Source organism: Anomalospiza imberbis, chromosome 4 (assembly GCF_031753505.1).
Source record: "Anomalospiza imberbis isolate Cuckoo-Finch-1a 21T00152 chromosome 4, ASM3175350v1, whole genome shotgun sequence".
Taxonomy (NCBI): Eukaryota; Metazoa; Chordata; class Aves; order Passeriformes; family Viduidae; genus Anomalospiza; species Anomalospiza imberbis.
Window position 1 is genome coordinate 9,632,030 of NC_089684.1, and position 19,575 is coordinate 9,651,604.

A 19,575-nucleotide genomic window follows, 5' to 3' on the forward strand; every position below is an offset into this window, starting at 1 on the left:
CATTTTGAACGCACACAGGATGCTAGCCACACCTTTAGCATCCCTGACAGCATCTGTATATGCCTCTGGATTAAAAACTACTATCTGATTTCATAGTATTCGTTTCTATGTCCGTCTCATTAAAACCAGAGCACTTCCCAATACATGGAAGAATAGTGTAAAAGATGTGATGAAAACTTGAAGTCAGCATGTGTTAGTTAGGTCCTAAAGCTAATAATCATCTACCTCTGTGTGTCTCCTTGTTAAACTCATAATCTAGTTGTGTTTACAATCCAGTTTCAATGTAGTCTAGAAACTAGGGAAGGTTTAATAATAATGATTGTACATGCAAAACTTGAAACCACCAAACTCCCCACTAGGACAATAACTCAGCAGCTTCTTCTTACTCACTTCAAATAACGATAGGAATATTATTGATGGTACATTGCTGGCTTGATTGCTTTTGCTCATCTCTGCTCTTTGATACCCCAGAAGAAATTTCTGCTAAACAGGGTGGGTTGACTTCCCCAGGGAATAAGTGAGAGAATAAATTTAATAATGTTAGTAATAAAAGACCAGGAGTCCAATGTATGCTCCGTGAAAGGAGAGAACCAGAAAGAAATGTGAAGTTAATTAGAGTTAATCATTTTAGTCATTGCTCAATTAACTCGTGATATTGCACTTCTATAAAATTCTAATCTATTAATTGGCATTATTCTAAGATTCCATTTATGTGGTATATCAATAGTCACACTAGAAAAAATTAGATTCATAAAACATGCAATTAGATTCCAGGACATCAGAAAAATCTAAGCCTATATCTGGGAAAGAATTTAAATTGTATCTTACATGTATAGGTCTTTTCTTCTGGATTAATTTTGTAACTCAAAAGACAGATGTTTTCAAATCAAAACCATACAGAAAACTTCGTGAAAGGCATATACTGCACTGATTTCCATCTGATAATCTGATAAGAATGCCTCAGAATCAAATAAACATTTAAACTAAGATAAATCTGGAACCTACTGGAAGAAATATGTACAGTGACGCAAAATCCTTGATGCAAATCATATTGTGAAAAATAACCATCAAAATTCTACGTTTTAATTTAAAAGTGCCCCAAACCAATTACAGCTTTCCAGTTTCAGATAGTCTGAATTTAAACACATCTGGGGGTTTTATCTGCACAGGATGAACAAGTTCTACATATGTTTTGGAAGGGTTTCCTGTAAGACTTCCCCCCAAACTTTGGAAGAATTCCAGTCATAAAGAAAGAGAGCATATGTTTGATTTAAAGAGAGAAACACCAGAGAAGCAGTAGGTAGAAAGAGGAGTTGAGGAAGAAAAGTGAGTTTGATTTTTTGCATAAAGACTGTTTTGAAACTACAGTTAAGTCTTGACATAATTCCAAGACTTAATTTATTTTGCCCGAGAGACTATCATTTTTAAGACAACTGTTCCAGTGTTGTAGAGAAACTCAGCCAAAAGGAAAAATAAATATTTTAAATGAGTAATGCTAATTGCCAAGAACATAAAATAACAAGTAATATTCTAGACTGATATAATGATCATGATTTGGAATGAACACTCAACCCCATGTGACACAAGTTTACTTTTCAGTGTGTCCTTAGAGTTTCAAGTAGGGTTTTTCTTAGGGGTAAAAAATAAATATTACTAATGAACTCCATTTTTTTCAGTGCTTATGATCCTACAGAAAAGCCAAAATCATAAAACATTTCAAATGCTTTGTTACATGCCAGTGTTAGTTTATTTAGATTATTTCATGCCTTAATTCAAGGCATTTAAGAGGTATATAATCTACATAATTATGTGGATTGTTCATTGCACTCTGTAAAGTTCAGAACGACCTGGATCTAACTTGTATTATGAGTGCCATAAAATCATATGCTATCAATTTTGTTATTGATGAGGTGAACCATGGAGTAACAACTCCTTCTTGTAGTTCTCTGAAATTAAGGAAGTCCAGATATGAGAGACTAGACCTTTTCCTCTTGTTTGGAACACATGCTTTGCAGTAAACAGTAAACCAAAAATAAATTTCAATAAAACCAAAACCTGATTTCCACTGAAATCATGAATATGAGACTAATCTTTAAAGGAAAGCATTATGTACCTAAAGATACGGCTTTTGGGCAGGACAGGCTCTTCTGACAGATGATCATTTCCTTCCTCCAGTGTTGAACTGCTCTAAACTTTCGACAGGATGATTCTCCAGCTTGAACTTCCCTTTTAGCTACTTCTATTTGCTCTGCATCAAGAGACGTTGACAGCTTTCAGCTCCAGCTCCAGGAATCCAGATGGTGCAATGAAAGTGAAAGATAATACCATATGACTTAGATTTTTTTCCCCTCCAGTACATAAAGGAACAGCTTAATGTCAGGTCAAATTTAAAATTAAAACAGAAAGGAGCAGTAAACAAGCATAATGCTGTTACTCTGATGGGGACAGTAAACAGGAAGAGATCAGATGTGGTAAAATAAGGTGCAATGAGGCTAAACCTGGAACATCTTTAAAATAAGTAACTTAAACCCCACTGTTTAAGTGAAAGGCCATTACTATGCACTGTGGCCCAATTTTAAATCTGGATGTTTTCTGATTTGTACAAAGACAGTCTAACACACTATTCTCTCAGGGATTCAGGGAATAAAATCAGGATCTTCACAGTAAAAATTAATCTTAATGAAAAAATTGAACTATTTCAAGCATTCACTTAAGACCACTCATTTCACTGATTTCAGAGAAACTGTAAAGCAAGGTTATTAGTTCACATAATGCTCCACATCAAAGAAATGGCTCAAGATATTTCAGTAGATTTTTTTCTCTTTGCAATGGAACCTTTCCCCAGCAGCCACAATCCTGAGAAAGGAAAGAAAGAAGAAAAAGAAATCAGGATCTCAGTCAGACAGCTTTGAACTCTTCACTGTAGGACATGAGGATGAGCACACTTGTGCTTGCTTGCAGAAAAAAAAACCCCACACATAGATAACTTTCAGTGCACTTTCCCATAGCTGCAAACAAAACCCACAGAAGCAAAGCGGAAACAAAGATATTTTTGGAATATAGGAATGTAAAACTCTTCAGAAAAAACAGTTGTATTTTAGATCATCTAGCTACTCAGATTTACTTAAACTAGTAACACTTCAGAATCTTGTACAGAATTTGACCTTGAAGCATTATTTCAGTAATTAACACTACAAGCAGTTAACGTCATACACACACAACCAGTGCAGTTCTCAAGAAAGACCCAGAGATGGGCAGAAAATACTGAATTCTCTACTACTTGTTCTGGAAGAGTTCTTACAAAAACAAAAGAGCTTCCTTGTACAAAATCCTTCTGGCAATTTCACTTCAAACACATACAGCATTCCTTTATGGAGCTTTTATCCTTCTCTGCAATTATAAATCTGTTTAAATACACTGCCTTCAGCAATGCTTACAAATTAGCTGGCACTTATCAAGCTATTGCTGTTGTTTTGATTTGAGTTACTGTACTTGGTACGTATTAATGCAAGGCAGCTACCATTTTTTTACATATCTATATCTATGTATATATGTACATATATATTCACATATATGTGCCTACTACATACTCCCAACCTACACATGCAATATAAGTCTCTTGTTTTAGAGCTATAGGCACTATCTCTGCATGTCCCTGGAGATAGTAACTTCTATAAAAGTTGGGAAGCATTATTTCTCAGTGATTTTTATCTCCCAAATTTGGTGTCTTAAGATAATGAAATAAGCTTAAATCTGTATAAATTACATTTTATTGAGAATGTTTTACCTAGTTGGATTTTCTGTTTCATTTTTCTTCTCAGTTCCTGAAATACATCAAAATTAAATTTGTTCTTTAATTTAAACAATCATACACTATCTGATGTATAATCTTTGAGGTATTATGGATCCCTCAAATGCCACCTGCTGAGGCAAATCTATGCTCTTATCTATTACAATTTCTTACATATTATTTTATATACTATCACAGATAATCACAGTCACTGGAAGGTTTGTGATGCTATACATGGGACATTTCCCAAATATTTCATGACAGTCTTTAGAATTGTAGAATCACTTAGGTTGGAAAAGATATTTAAAACCATTTAGACCACCCTTGGGACAGGGCAAATTTATATTTTTTCATATGGGTTTTCCTTCATTTTTTATGCTGCTAGCATTGTTAATTTTTACTTGCAGAAGAGCAAACAAAATAAAACAATAATGCCAAAACTCCAAAAAGGCATAAAAGAACATACAATGCCATTTCATTTATTGAACATAACTGTGCACTGAATACAACAGTGGGCTCTGCTTAAAAAGTACAATTGTTCTACACTGTGGCCAAAACCAAAAATATGGTCACTAGGCCGACCTCTGGGACTGTGTTACTTGAAAAATCATCAAATATATCATCTGAGTAGTCTCATTATTCCTTGTCATTCCCCATTATGTCTAATATGTCAAACATTAAAAAAAAAAAGCCAAAAAAAAAAAGCACAAACATAGAACAAAATGTTTCTGTAAAGTAGAAAGCTTATGCCACTCAACTGAACTGAAGATAAATAGCTGTATCTTGCAGTACAGATATTTGTCTATGACATGTACATGGCACAAACTCTGTGGCTGAAAGAGTAAGGTTCATTCCTATGAACAACAAAGAGCCTGTATAAATATTAGCATGGATAGTAGGTTTCCTATTGGCCACTATTTTTCCCTCAATTTGTCATCGTACCATACTGTTAGGAAAAAATTATTTAAACAGCTTAAGGAAGAAAAACTATTCAGTACTCACTCTACACAATGGAGTGAAATTCAAACTTAATTTCCAGTGAGAGTTTCTTAAAACATTTGGCCCTGAAAACACATTTGTAGCATAAATTAAAATACTCCAGGGTGCCAACAAAGATCTGTGGAGTCTGTTTAACAGACATAAGGACTAAAACCTTATTAGACATTGGTTTTGGCCTCTTCAATTGGCAGCAGCTTGAAAAGCAATCATAATCATTTTAAATAAACTAAATGTGTTTCATTTCTGTAAATCTCAAGTCTTTGTGCTGCATTTATAACAAAGCACTTTTGTTCTCAAGTTAAATGACACTTCAGCACTAAAATATTTGTCATGCTGGGGAAACATCTGTACTTAAAGCAGGATTTGCATGCTAAGCTTCAGGGAAATGGTAAGATGTCATCAACTTCAGTGAGCCTGAACCAGCCTACAAGTCAGCGGAATCTGTTTTCAAGTCTGTGCTAGAAAAAAAATAATGGCATAGCATATTTCACTGCATGAACTGCAAATTGGTCTTGATGGAGTCTTCCTTCTTTGCCAATCTTTCTGTGAAGATTAAGAATTTTGGACAGCCCTTGTAGTCAAGGAAGGTGAAAACCATGCAAGAATCCCCCAAAGAAACAAGATGGAATTTTCTGCGTCTCTCCAAGACTTCTCTCCTGCATAGCTTTGTTCTCCACCTTCTGGATAAAAGTGAGCTGCATTAGCTGTCTTAGTTTGTTAGCACTTTCCTTCCAGTGTCCCTTAATTTCTTGAAATTCAAGAAAAAATTCAGTTAAAAGTAATTTTGGCCTATCCCAGAAAACTAAAATTCATCTCCATATGTATTGGTTTACAACTTCTGAGCTGCACAATTTTGGAGAAAATGCAGAAGAAATTAGTTAACATGAACTTAGGAACTGAGTCTAACTACTGTTATATAACAGTAAATGCTGAACCAGAGCATGCCACAAACTGTGAAGATTTGCTAAGGGTAGTTGAAAATATGCATAAATTGAGTTCTCACGTAATTTCTAAGTGCTAATGTCTAGGCAAATTGACCACAAATACTTTTCGTTCTGCTCCAGGCAGAGGTGATTGAGTCCTCAGTTCTGAAACTCAAAAAACCAGCATTCTAGAAGAATTGAAAAGAGAAAGAAAGATGAGACTTTACAGTCACAGGTGCAGATTTACACAAATTTACCTATAAAGACTGTATAGTAATTACAGTATAGTAATCATTCTAAATTTTCACTACTGAGATTTTCTAAAGGGGGCTTGCAACCCAGCAAAGTTATCCTACACAACTGTTAATGCTTAATGCTCATTGATCTTGAACCGTGGAGTATAAATACATTTTACACTTCTAGAAACTGGCAAATAACTGCTAATCAGCAGCATGACTACCCTGTCTTGGAACCTGGCTACCCCTGTAGTACTACAATTTTGAGGAAAGATCTGACCTGCAGAATCATAGTTACTGGTTTCTAAGTCTTTACTTTTTTTCTCCTTGCATTCCACATGTTTTTGAATATTTAAAGCACTCAGAATATATAAGCAGGACTCTAATCACCTTTAAAGCAACTATGACTACAGTTGGATCCTCAATATTTACCTGATAGTCAAAAATTTTCAGATGATCAGAAGCTCTGGCATTGGTGTTTGGCTGACTCCCAAAGCAGAAGTGGTAATTACTAAGAGAATGCATTTTGATTTGCAAATCTTTGGTTTAGATTTAATATGTATTCATATCTGATTAAAACTCAGAGAATGAAATACAACTATTATAATCTAATTTCTAAAGCCTAGTCTAATTTTTCAAATCACTGGTAATTAATGTATTTTGATCAAATTTTCACTCTCTAGTAATTCTTTACAGTATATCTTTGAAAGTGAGCTGCATAAAAGGTTTTATGATTTGACAGATTCAACCAATTCAGTAGCTTTGTTTATAGGGCAGCTGCCAAGACGTGAGTCACCAAGTCAGCCTGTGACATGCCCGCTTGTATAACTTGTAGTCTTTGGCAGCTTTTGAGGGGTTTGCATATCTCTTACTGGATACATAACTCCACTCACATATCAAAAAAATAAATAGAGTCATAAATTTGTGTAAAATTAGTTTTAAAATTGTACTCATTAAATCTAGTGGAGATCACTGTATTTTTTTTACATCCTGCACCACCCTCTAACTTGGCGGTCAAAGAAAAGGCAAGAACTTGAAGCTGGTAAAACACAAACTTCGTGACTTACATCAGACTTTTGATTAAAAGAACAGATTTAAAATCCATGAGGATAGCGTATCTTTTAGCAGAAGCTGGGAGGTATTCCAAAAGAGCAAATTTAATCAATTTGTCACAATAACCACTGACTTTAGGCTGCTGCATATCAATAACCACCCCTAAGTGGAGAGAGAAATCACATTCTCTCTCTCTCTCCATCTACTTAATCGAATTAGGGAAAAGACAGTGCAAAGGGTAATAAACTTCAAGCACATCTGTTTGCTCTTTAAGCTTAAGTTGGATACAATACCAAAATAATTGGTCTCCACCATTCAGAGATCTGTTCTGCTATTTTCCTGCAGTTTTTATGCACAAAAAAACTGAGAGTTGTTTCCTGACTAAATGGCTCAAACAGTAAACACTTTGTGAGCTAATTTGTTTTGCTTGCTCTAACATCTAGAAAATGGCTAGGCTTTTTAAACTTCTTAGTCTGATACACCACATTTTGGCTCTGGATTGAAAATGTTCCTGGTCACCAACTGTTACTTTTTTGCTCCTAAACAAGGTTTATTTAGTGGAATAACCAACTCACAACAACTCTGGCATCCTGTTTAGGTGGTATTATACAATTGAACTTCATATCAGATTTTAAAGCTTGTCAGGACTTACTTAGATATTCCTATTTATCTTTCTCTGGAAAAGAAAGGAAATGTTTTGTTTGCTTTCTCATATCATTTTGCCTTGGAGGATTCAATTAGGCCAGTTTGAAATCCAGAATATTAATTACCTTATATACACCATTACATCAATATGATCTGGAGGAAACATATTTTTCTGGGTTTCCTGTTCTAAATGATGTGGTTTCAGATAGAACATTTGATAGTTGAGAACTGAGGCCTCTCTACATGCAGTAAGTTCTTCCTTATCAAGTAGAGTATTGTTTTTAATTTCATGTTCTGTTAGTGCCAGGCTGAAATGAAATTACATTATTTTTCATATTTGACCTTTCCACACCTAAAACTTGATCTTTTTACATTTTGAGGTAGGGTGTCTGACGGTCAGGGATGAGAAGGTGAAGTAAAGGAATCCATCAAGGAAGAGACTCTGTAGAGCCTGAGATCACCATAGAGGACACAGAATCAGTGTGTTTTCCCTGCTCTTTAGAATCAGACTAGTATTGGGTAAGTTTCACTTGAATTCTGGTGAAACACATTCATCAGATGTGTTCTTCTCTAAACAGAGAAGAACTTGAAAACAAATTTGTCACTCACTGCCTGTAATTAGTCCACAGCCTGAGAGGTGAAGTGTCAAAATTCTAATGAGGGAACAAATGCCAGTACCAGTCAAGGGAATAAAGGATAAAGAGAAAGGCAATAATCTATACAAGCTGCAGGAAAGCCTTCTTAGGGGCATATCCTCTGGAACAAAGAGCTCTCTGATGTTCTAGAGTATTTGATAATCTTTCCAATTAAAGGTTGGACCAGATGATTTTGTCCCTTCCAACCTGGCCTGTTTTGTGGTTCTGCACATTGCTTTTTTAATATCCTCTACATGGGCTGTACTAGGGTGCTTCTGGGACTACTCATCTTCAATCCACCATCACACCTCACAACCAGTCTGAACTCTAATCAGTCAACAAATAGTTCATGTCATGGTGGCAAGCAATGGTCTAAAGAGCCACCGCACAGTGACAGTGTGTGGCTAGGAATTTCCTTCCTAAAGAGAAATCACATTTTATCTTTTTTTTTTCCCCTTTTTTTGATTTTGCTTGTAATCACTGAGTGTGGCTGCCTAGTTCTACATTCAATGACCAGATCCAGAGGTTTAGAAATTGTACACAGAAGAATGGACTTCAGGATTTTATCTTGTAATGAGTAACTGATAATAATGCTAACTGTAGTGTAACGGGAAGGAAAAAAATACGCAGAAACATGAAACCGTTTGTAAGGTCAGCTTCTGCCTGAAACTGCAGAGGTTCTAATTCCATGTGCACACCCTGATGAAAGAGGGGAAATTTCTGTTTATGGTAGAAAAAGCCCAGTGCTGTTAGCAGCATGAGGACAACACACACAATGTTTTAATTTCTTCTGAGTTACCCTTGCTCAACTGAAAGAACACATCTAGTCTAGTCTGAGAAAAGGAGGGGTTTGTCCTATACTGGCCTGGAAATGGTTGTGGAAAGGAGGGATCCAATATATCAGAGGGCTTCCTAGGTCATGATATGCTGCTATATTAAGGAAACTCTAGACATGACAGACAGGGATGGAATAGAATATTCTCAATGCTCGTGTATCCTTTCAACATCAATTCTGCCCAGAATGAAGTTTGGGGATTTTACTGTATCTGCCTTCCTCATCTCCTTTCTTGGCCTATTTGCCAGCAGGAATTGCTCAGCTGATCAGGACTGTGAAGGAAATGCATCTCTAGGTGGTCCTAATTATACAGCTTGCAAATTGTATCCAAAAAACACATTTCCAAGCTTGGAAAGCAAGAGGGCAAAATTGACTAAAAGGCTAAAGAAGGAATTTACACTCAGAGGACACTACTGCAAGATTAAGTGAGATACAGCATTTTTTGTCTTTGCAAAAGCAGACAATTTTCAAAATGGAAGCCAAATTATAGAATCATAAAATCATTAAGGTTGGAAAAGTCTATTAAGATCACCAAATCTAACTGTCAAGTCAACTACACCACCATACTCACCATTAAACCATGTCCTCAGATGCCATGTCCAAGTGTATTTTGAACACTTCCAGAGATGGTGACTCCACCACATTCTTGGGCAGCCTGTTCCACTGCAAAACAATCCTTTCCGTGAAGAAATTAAATGAGATTACTTTATTAAGGCAGGATTCCTCACACTAAAGCAACAAATTCTAAATTACTTAAATATTTTCACACCTCTGATTTCCCTGTGATTTCTAAGAAAATATTAATTTCTGTGCTAGCATCATGTTGAAAAGTCTTTTAACATCTTTTTAACATTAAGGGGAAGCTTATAACCACTTCATATGAAAATTTTATTGTAAGTGATAGACACAGTCCTGAATTTTTTTAAATCTGTTTCAGACTAGGAGTATTAGATGCAATTACTAACATTATTTTCCTTTGCAGGTAGGGAGTTCAGGCCAAAATACTTCTATTTCAATGGTAATATATGCTTTTTCACCACTGAAAGCATTTCTATCATTACTGGCCTGAACTCATATTTTTTCTCGAGAATCTATGACATCTTTGGAACGGAAACTCACTTTGACCCTGAATAACTAATTGCTGTGACTACCCTAATGTGCAGGGGTAGCAATTTTATTTTTTAACTAGTAACTGATACTCAAATACAATTTCTATTTTTTTCATGAACACTAGTTGTCCTACAGATATCATACTACATTGCAAAGAGGCTTCAAATTATAATACATTTTAGAAGTAAAGAAACTGATTGGGTAAAGAGTTGAAAGACACTTTCTTTCCATTTATATTTAAAAATGTCTATGTAACAGCACGCCATACCTTCCCTACCCTCTTGTAAATACTTGAAGTAGCCAGACAGGTTTTTGAAGGTCACATTACATTACTATGAATGAAGCTTCTTAAAAAGGCTGAATCACCATGTTTCTGCTATCATTTGTGGCAATATGTAGTAATAAACCTATGATCTGTAGCACCTGTGATTCCTAAGTTTCTTCAAAAAGAAACATTAGATAGAGAAATATGTGTGCATGTTCGTTTGGGGCTTTTTCCTGCTCACAGATAATCACTTTTATTACACAGGCTCTGTGATAAAAAATGAAACAAAATATACCACCTTCTGTTTCTTGTGTAAAAAAAAAAGAAAATAAGCAGCAAAAGTGGGCTTATTGAAAAGCCCCAGCTTTGTAGGACATGCTTCAATACACAGGCAGTATTTAAATTTAGGATGACAGGTTAAAAGGGAAGAGACAGTGGAATCAAGAACCTGCCTATACCCATGCTGCCCCGTCCTTCACTGCCAGATGCTTATCCCATTTTGGTCCTGTTAGAGGCTTCCTTAATGAGTTGTTCCTCTAAACAAGCCAGCTGCTGGCAAAGTGCCACAGTAACCTAAGAGTCCTTGTACCTCACAATGCGTGTGACAACTTTCAGAAGGTTGAGCCAGTTCATCTCACTAGGGAACACTGACATCAGCGCTGGTGTGGATCGTGGAGGCACAAGGATGACTAGCAAACCCACATCCTGATCTCTCAGAAAGATGTTTAGAAGTACATGACCAGGCTTGCATGTTCTGCTTTTCTTTCATACAGTTGGCCTGAGGAGAAAAGCCTATTGGATTAACTAAATATTTCATTTTCAAAGCATAGATGACATTTACGTCTGCTGAAATTTTGAGGGATTAAATTGTACATTTAAAATTTTTTCTCCTTTAGCTTCAGGTTTTTTTCTCTGCCTTTAGGCTGTCTGTTGCTAATTTGTTATAAAAAATTCTTTCATTTCTCTGCATGTGAATGCTCTGCATCAGAGGATTCCTTGGATCAATAATTTCCAAAAATTTGCAATTTCTGGTACACTATGATACCATTTTTTATCAAATATGAATTCTTCTCTCTCACTAGAAACCTTGCACCAGCCAAAGCAACAGAAGAATATGAAAGATCTATGGACCAACTAAAAAGAAAATATGGAGAGAAACATTGCCAGAAAAATGCCCTGTGAATTCCTTACTTTCTGGGACATTTCCATGTGAAATTTATTCTCAGAAGAAACAGTACATTGCAAAATTAGCAGCCGTAGTTTCAGTAAAAAAAGTTTGCTTCAGAAAAATTGTGTTCATTATAAATCTTAACTTCCTGTTATAAGCTTGGCAGAAGTTACCTTCTTAGAGTGTATATGGAAAACCAGGGAAATCTGATGCAGTACTATGGGGTCTTTAGGCAGTGGCAGACAGTGCTCTCATTGTCTTCTACCAACAAGTTCTTACCAGCCAAAGATAGAACTAGTACATGAAAAATGGTTTGTGTTTACAGGAACAGGCAACCTCTTTCCTTCTCCTATTTTTTTGCTACACCACACTCAAGAGCCTCTTTCATCCAGGAACTTGTTGGAGCCTTTTACTCTGTCCTCAGGTCTATCAAGCCACTGACATTGATCCTAAACTGCTTTCTCAAAATGCCCTTACTGAAGAAGAGGAACTTGCAGAAGTTAGCACCAGCAGCTTCTGACTGGGACTGAAGACTTAAAAATCTAACTAGAAAACAGAGTGAAAAATGGAGGTCAAAATAATTAATACTGACGTTCAAAATAACACCAGAAGTTCCAATAGAAATATTACACAATGTTGTCTGGTTTCATCTCTTATTCAGCTCATGTTTTGACATAGCCCCTAAAGCTTTACATGACAAATATCAAAACAAAATCAAAACTCTTTCTCTTAACAAGAAAACACCAAGAACCCCCTTTTCAGAAACACAGTTTTTTGCTGAATATGGGTTATGTAAGTGAGCCTCTTCTAGGAAAAGCAGCCTACACTTAGAGCCACTGAAGCCAACTTTCCATCCTTCTAATGTGCATCAAACCACAGAATCATCTGAGTTGGAAGGGACCCAGAAGGATGACTGAGTCAAACTCTGAAGTGAATGGACCATATTAATTTTATTTTTTAATTCAACTGATTCAATTTAAACATTTTTCTTCACTTAGAGTTAAAAATTCACTGCCATCTTTTGTTTATATACTGATCAACACAATTTCTAATCCCTAATGAAATGAAATATGCATTATTTAATTTGCTTGCATGCTTTCCCACAGAGTCTGTTGTACGATTTCTGGAATGCTAATTACTTCATAATTTTTCTTTTTAATATCCATAATTTTGTTGGGGATCCAGACAAAGAGAAATTTAAGCAAAATTAAATACATTGGAGAAATCCCAGTCTTGTAATGACACTCCGTACTGCTATGTTATGTTTTACTACAGTACCTGTTCTCACATGAATGAAACATACTCTTTAGTTTCTATGTTTGATTGTGCAGAAATGAATGACCACATTTTTCAGTGGAGCACTTGAAACAGGAAGACATTAAAGATTAAGTCCCACCTTCAAGAAGCCTACAAACTTTTACAATTTTCTTTAAAGGAGATAGTATTTTGTATGAACAAATTCATATGGGCACTTGGTGGCTATGGAATGTTTAAAAAAAAACTTCTGGGTAGCTCTTTAACCACTTTAACTGTTCTTTTTATACAAACCAGTGCTGCTCTTTGCACCTAGCAAGCATTTCATTAGTGGAGGAAAGCAAAATAGCACTTTCTTTAGAAAACCCTGAGAAATTAAACAACCTGCAAGATTACCACCACATCAACCCCTTACCCACCTAGACAGAAGATTATTTCACTCTAAGTGTTGTGATTTCATTAAGAACTTCAATTTGTATATTGAATTTTACAGGAAGAATTCCTGTAATGTGTAAACTGTTTATGTCACTAGAATTTCACTCCTGTTTGTTTTGGAAGATGCTTGTCTGAATCTAAAAGGAAGGCAATTGCTTTGGCCACAGGGTTTAGTTATTAATTATTTCCAACAAACAGAGAAGTGGGAAATAATTAATTTAAAATGCAGAATAAATAGTAAGGGAAAAATGTTTACAGATAAAATATTTTTTTAATCAGAAAAAATCAGTAAACTGCAGGATATATGCAACTGAAAAATGAGAAAGCCAGATAAACAAGAAACTTTTTTTGCTGAACATGATGACAATTTTAATTTGCAATAATTAACTGTGAAATACAATTGAAAAAATGCAGTTGAGTCAAAAAGACAATAGCAAGATTTACAACTTCATTTTAGTGCCAAAAAAGTCCTTCTAAAGAACATATTTATAGAGAGATTGAAGATCATGTATGTAATATACAAATGCACATTAAAGATCATATGCATAATAGCAAACACTCATAACAAAGCAGTGAGAGTACTGTTGGTTTTGCTGTAAATAAAAACTGGTAATTACCTATTAATCATAGCAAAAAAGTCATAGAGATAAACATATAAAATGTGCATGTAGACAGAAACATATGTACTATTTGATCTGTACTAAAGAAGAAGGTAATGTTCTGGAATTTTTTTTTTAATGTATTATCTCAGCAGGGTTAATTTGTTTCATATACATGGTGTTTGTCTGAGATTTTTAATCAATCCTGACAGTTCTCCAGTTAATTATTAAAATGCCTAAAGCTTCTGCATGTAGTTCTTGTAGCTGACATAATGGAAACAGAATTGAAGATTTTCTCTAAGCAATTTTGTGAACATACTGTTCAGAGCATAAGAACAGGGACATCCTACCACATTATTTGACTGTTAAGAAGGGAAGTACTATTAAGAAGTTATGTATTTTCATCACAGATACTGGTGGATTAGTGGTAACATCCTGAAAAAATTAACAGTTAGAAGTTACGAGTTCATATACATGCACCTTCATCCTATTTCCTAGAAATTTATATGACCTTTCAGTATCTCCCACACACTATACCTGCAGTCATCAGACTTTTATTTTGTTCCTATATTTACAAAGGATCCAGGAGGAAAATTACTTCCTGCACTTATGGCCACAAGTCAGAATAGCCCTGAGCTATGTTCATAATGACATTCCTTATCTGTCGCAATCTTGGCTTCCTTGTCTTTGCTGGGATTTTTGGGAACAGTCTGTATAGTAGCTACTCTAATCTTGTTCTTTTTTCTAAACCACTTTCATATTAAAAAAAAAGTGCAATGCAATGCAATGCAATGCAGGGTAATCAATTTATACTGAAACAAATCCAATAAACTTAGAAAATCTATCCATTTCAGTAACTGCAAACAGGGCAGATCCTAAGCACCAAAACTGACTACAGTAGGACAGAGTACATTAGTGGGAATATTCAGCAGGTATTTTACAGTGTTTGGATTTTTTTAAACAGAAAAACAGGGGTCAAAATTGTTATGAAATTGCTGAAATTGAGACAGCAAAGTTTTTGTGTTCCATCCTCCTAAAGGATGACGAAAGAAAAAATGAGTAAAAAAGCTACACGTCTGAAATGGATACAGTTTCTGCATGTTTAATGAAGCACTTTTCTGGCACCAGGCTCTTCATTTAGTCTCTTTTGATCTTTTCTCCATTAAAACTACAAGCAAGGCAGAGTGAAAGTATTTTCCTTCGATTTACGTAAACAGTGGATGTATGAGAGTACACAGGAATTGTCAAACTTCCATATCCTGTTTCTGATAGCAGTCACTATCACTGTCAGAAGAAAGCAGGCAACAGTAACAAGATATCCCTATCAACATGGACAGCTGTTCCCACCCTCTGAAATTGGTTCATGTCTAGAAGATAACATCAAAACAACTGTAAAAAAAATACAAAGAGTCTTGTTACCTCTACAAAGCAGCAGCCTGTTCTTTAGTTCTTTGGCTTTGATGTTCCATGAAAATTCTTGATCTCATAGTGTATTTCCAAGAGAACATCTCATTTCTCCATCACATCACAAGATCCCATCTCTCACTCAATAGTATTGCCCAACGATAGAAGACCGTTCTTTTCCCCAGGCAGAAGAAACACTTCTAGTACAGGATTGCCAGTGGCAGCATACAGAAACAAATTGTACCAGGTTTCTACTCTACAGCCACTCTCAATATATAACAGTGATGTTGAAATTATGCAATGTATTTGGCCATCATAAAAATTCAGAATGTATTAGATATTATTACGTAACTTTCTATGGAAATGTACTAGCAATATCAAAGTAGATTCCCTCACACTCTCTACTTTATTAGTGAACCTGGTGCTGCTTCCTAGCATCAGACAACACAATTTGGAAGTCATGGAGACCTCCCAAAAATGCATATAATTTTTAAGACATGATGTGAAACCAACCAAAAGAACAATTTAATTTTTTTTCCACAGCCCTAGTACTCTGCTTACCTTTAAGAAGTCATGACTTCTTCAAAGTAATCTCAAATGTGATTTGAAAAAGAAAATTGGAAAAGGGGCTTTTTCGATGTAAATGTTGAGTATTTCCACTGGGAAAACTGAAAAGAAAATTAAGCATTAAATAAGTTTAAATAGCTTTATAATAACAACATCCTTTGCAAACTCATGTAACTTTCTCCACCAAAAGCTTCAAAAATATTATTCATCAATATCCGATGTTATGTGAATAAAATTTCTGGTGAAAAAAATCATAGTTTTCAAAAAAGGTTAGGAAAAAATATAGTGAAAAAGTGTTCTTGTATTGAGTGAGAAATAGGCAACCTAGGAGAAGGATTTAGGTGAGATTTTGGAGAGCTTTAATTTAGCAGTTTACCTTAACACCAGTTAATGTTCCTCTTGTTGCTGGGTATTTTCATATCAGATGATTAGAACAGTAAAATAGGATTTCAAAGTTAACTTTTCTCCTTATCTTTTGCATCCAGTTCTTCTATGCCATTCCAAAAAAAAACCTAGACAGACCCTGCTGGGTTAGATCATCCAGCATATCTCCACACAGATAGGTCCTAGACAAGACTGTTTGTTCTACAGAAATCTACCATGTTGGGATTTCCACAACTCCTACCAAATGTCCCTTTCTTCATAGATTTCACTCTCAAGAAGATTTCATATATTCAAATCTGAATTTTATTTTACAGACTCCATACTGTTGTACTGAATTCCAGCGCAGTGGATTATATGAAATAATTCCTCATTGTTGCATCTGAACTAATAGTATCAGGACAGAGATGCAGGCCCTGTCTCAGCTGAGTGTCAAAAAAAGGGAGACAGAAAAGAGAGAGGCCACCAAGTGCTCTAAAAGTGAAGGAAAAATTTTCACAGTTAGTGTGAGATACTCTGGGAACCAGCACAGCAATGCAAACTTCCAAGATAACTGACACTGCCAACTCTTCTGTTTAATAAATAATTAGCAACTGACTAATGTACTTTAAATTTCCAAACTAACAGCACGATGAAGATTTATTTCACAACAGAAGGAGGGGGAGTATGATGTTTACATGCTTTTCATGAGGCAGTGTCATTTTATGTGGAACTAGATGAATAAAAATAGACCATATAAAAAGAATTTGAGCAGCACTGTTCAGTCTTACAGGATGCTGGATATCTACATTATTTTCTCTGTAAGTATTCTGATTAATTCAGAATTCCCACAAAGGAGAGTCTTACTATGAATCACCTCAAGTCTGGCTTTCACAAGGCCACAGGAATGTTCCAACTCTGAAATGCACATTTAATTGGAAGGCATTAGTCTACCATTTAGAGAAGAAAGAAAACACAATAGACTCCATCTGCCTGAGAGCTCAATATTAAATTGTCTTGCAATTTTCTGATCCTTTCTCTACCTTACTAGGAATCTGATATATCTTCAGCATAAAGAAAACCAGATTCTCAGTTCTCTCACTTGTTCTTCTTTCCCTTATTTCTCGCTCCATGTTCAACAGTGTAAACTTTTTTGTATGTATATAGATGTTGTTAATTATTGTCTGAGAACTATTTATCCAGAAATCCTAAAATGGTTACAGTTTTTCCCATGAAATTAGTCAAGATGCAAACTTTCCACCAAGGAAGGTTTCTACCCCTACACAGAAGTGTAGTGGTGCCTGGCAAACCCCGTTATTTCCACAACATGAATGGGTTAAACTTTAATTTGTTATGATGGAGGCCAGTAGTGCAGAGTCATCCCACAATGAAAAGAAACACCACATTGCAACACAAAGGTCTCTGAACACACTGTACAATCGTCAGTGGATATCACGTCAATGCTAATTAAATAGAGTTGAGTTCTTTTGTAAGAAGGTATGGAGAAAGATGCCTCAACCTGGGAAAACTGCATCGTTTCCTTGAGTAACATAAAGTTTTAGGAAGTATCTGATTTAAATAACGCTTACCAGTTCTACCTGGAAAAAAATAGAAGTGTTCTCTGTGTGTATTCCAATCTGAAAGGGGAAGAAAGTTAATCTGCTTGAATGCCACTGAAGTAACATGCAATAACTAGATAGTGTGAGAAATCAAAAATAAAGTACTTGTACAAAGTAGTTCATCTTCCAAGGTAGAAGGATTCCTAGTACCTGTGGTGGATAGAAATTCACTAATATTATATATTATTACAACAATACAACTCTCTTTTCTGAAGAGTTGTTAGGACAAAACTATTGATTTCATAAAACCTGAAGCACAACAAAAAGGTAGTAATCACTCCACTGATCACAAAAGTATTGTTTTACATTTCTTAAAAAAAATATATTTACATGTTCTTAATTCCATCTGTCTTACAGATAATTCCACTGTGTTATCTTATGTGGTAGCTACTCATATGGTGTCTGATTATTTTCAATGCAAATAGATTATTCATTGAAGCCAAGGAGTACCCACTTTTAAATAGGTAAGAAGGGCAGATCAACAAACTCTTCATGTGCAGCACAATACTCTCAAGTTCATTAGGACAGAAATAGAAAGGACCTTGACTCTGTGTAAGCTCTGCTCAGCAATAATAAAAACAGTCCTCTGTTATCAACACTGTTTTGGTCACAAATACAAAGCATAACACTATGCAAGCTACTGTGAAGAACATTAACTCTATCCCAGTCAAAACCAGTACACTCACAAACATCAACAAAGTGATCACAACATATAAAAATTTTGAACAAGATATAGGTCAAATATGCAACAGAGTCAGCTCAAATCCATTCATAAATAAGGTTGCTATAAGACATGAAAAAGGAAAAAAAAATTTAAGAAGAGGAGTAGAGGCAGTAGAGGCAGTCTCTGAAATCACTATCTGTTCAACATTTTTCATTTAAAGAAAGTAAAAAATCAAATTCTAAAGGCAGGCATGTACTTTACAGTAATTTTTAATTAATTTTTCATGTGAAAGCAGGCACATACAGACACAACCCAAATAGCTATCTCAAGGTTTCAAGCCAATATTTTTTTTGAGAGAACTAATGAACATTTAACAGTGCACATGTTGAATTTGAGATATTTGAATGCTGAAAGAGATGACAAATTGCAAAATTATTTCTGAGTATTTTCACCTTTGTACAGGAGAATTCTGTTCAAGAAGACAAATAGGAAAGCTGAGAAAAATGTTGGATATATTTGTGTGTGAATGGTAGTCTCAAAGGAGGTACAAGATCAGTGACAAACCAATAATGCAGAAGAGGAATTGGAAAGAAAATTACAGGTTTTTTTTCCTCTTGCTTAAAAAAACACCAAAACCATAGCTTAAGAGTATGTATTGAAGATTAATTTTACAGACACCCAGATGACAGAAGTGTATTTTTTGTTAAGGGAAGTGCCTGTCATATCTTTTTTTGTGCAGTAGGTGTGGGCCAACTTAAATGCCTGATACTAAAAAAAAATTAATAAATAATTTTCAACAAATCAAGGATATTAACAAGCATGGCCAGTAAAAGTATCATCAGTGTCTTCTATCCTGTTTCTGTTTCTAAAATAAAGTTATTAGTGGCCACCGTGCTCTGAGGCAGTGCACAGACAACAAAAGCAGCAGTTGTACATTCATTAAATATAACAGGAAAAGATGACAGTTTGTGACACATCAGACTAGCTTGCACTCTGAGCAATGTGTTGGGAGGA

At 35.3% G+C, this 19,575-nt stretch overlaps 1 long non-coding RNA gene across 2 annotated transcripts; it reads right to left on the reverse strand.

The window, feature by feature from the left end:
* Positions 1-1,381: 1,381 nt before the first annotated feature.
* On the reverse strand, positions 1,382-18,304 carry LOC137472194 (uncharacterized). 2 transcript variants are annotated; one of them, XR_010998058.1, is made up of 7 exons: positions 17,381-18,304; positions 17,146-17,196; positions 15,904-16,019; positions 15,367-15,423; positions 11,833-11,953; positions 4,793-4,854; positions 1,382-2,283 (listed from the first exon to the last, which is right to left on the reverse strand). It is a non-coding gene; the product is annotated as an uncharacterized lncRNA (long non-coding RNA). The 2 variants fall into 2 exon arrangements; XR_010998059.1 differs by lacking the exon at positions 15,367-15,423 and having other exon boundaries at positions 15,913-16,019.
* Positions 18,305-19,575: the final 1,271 nt, after the last annotated feature.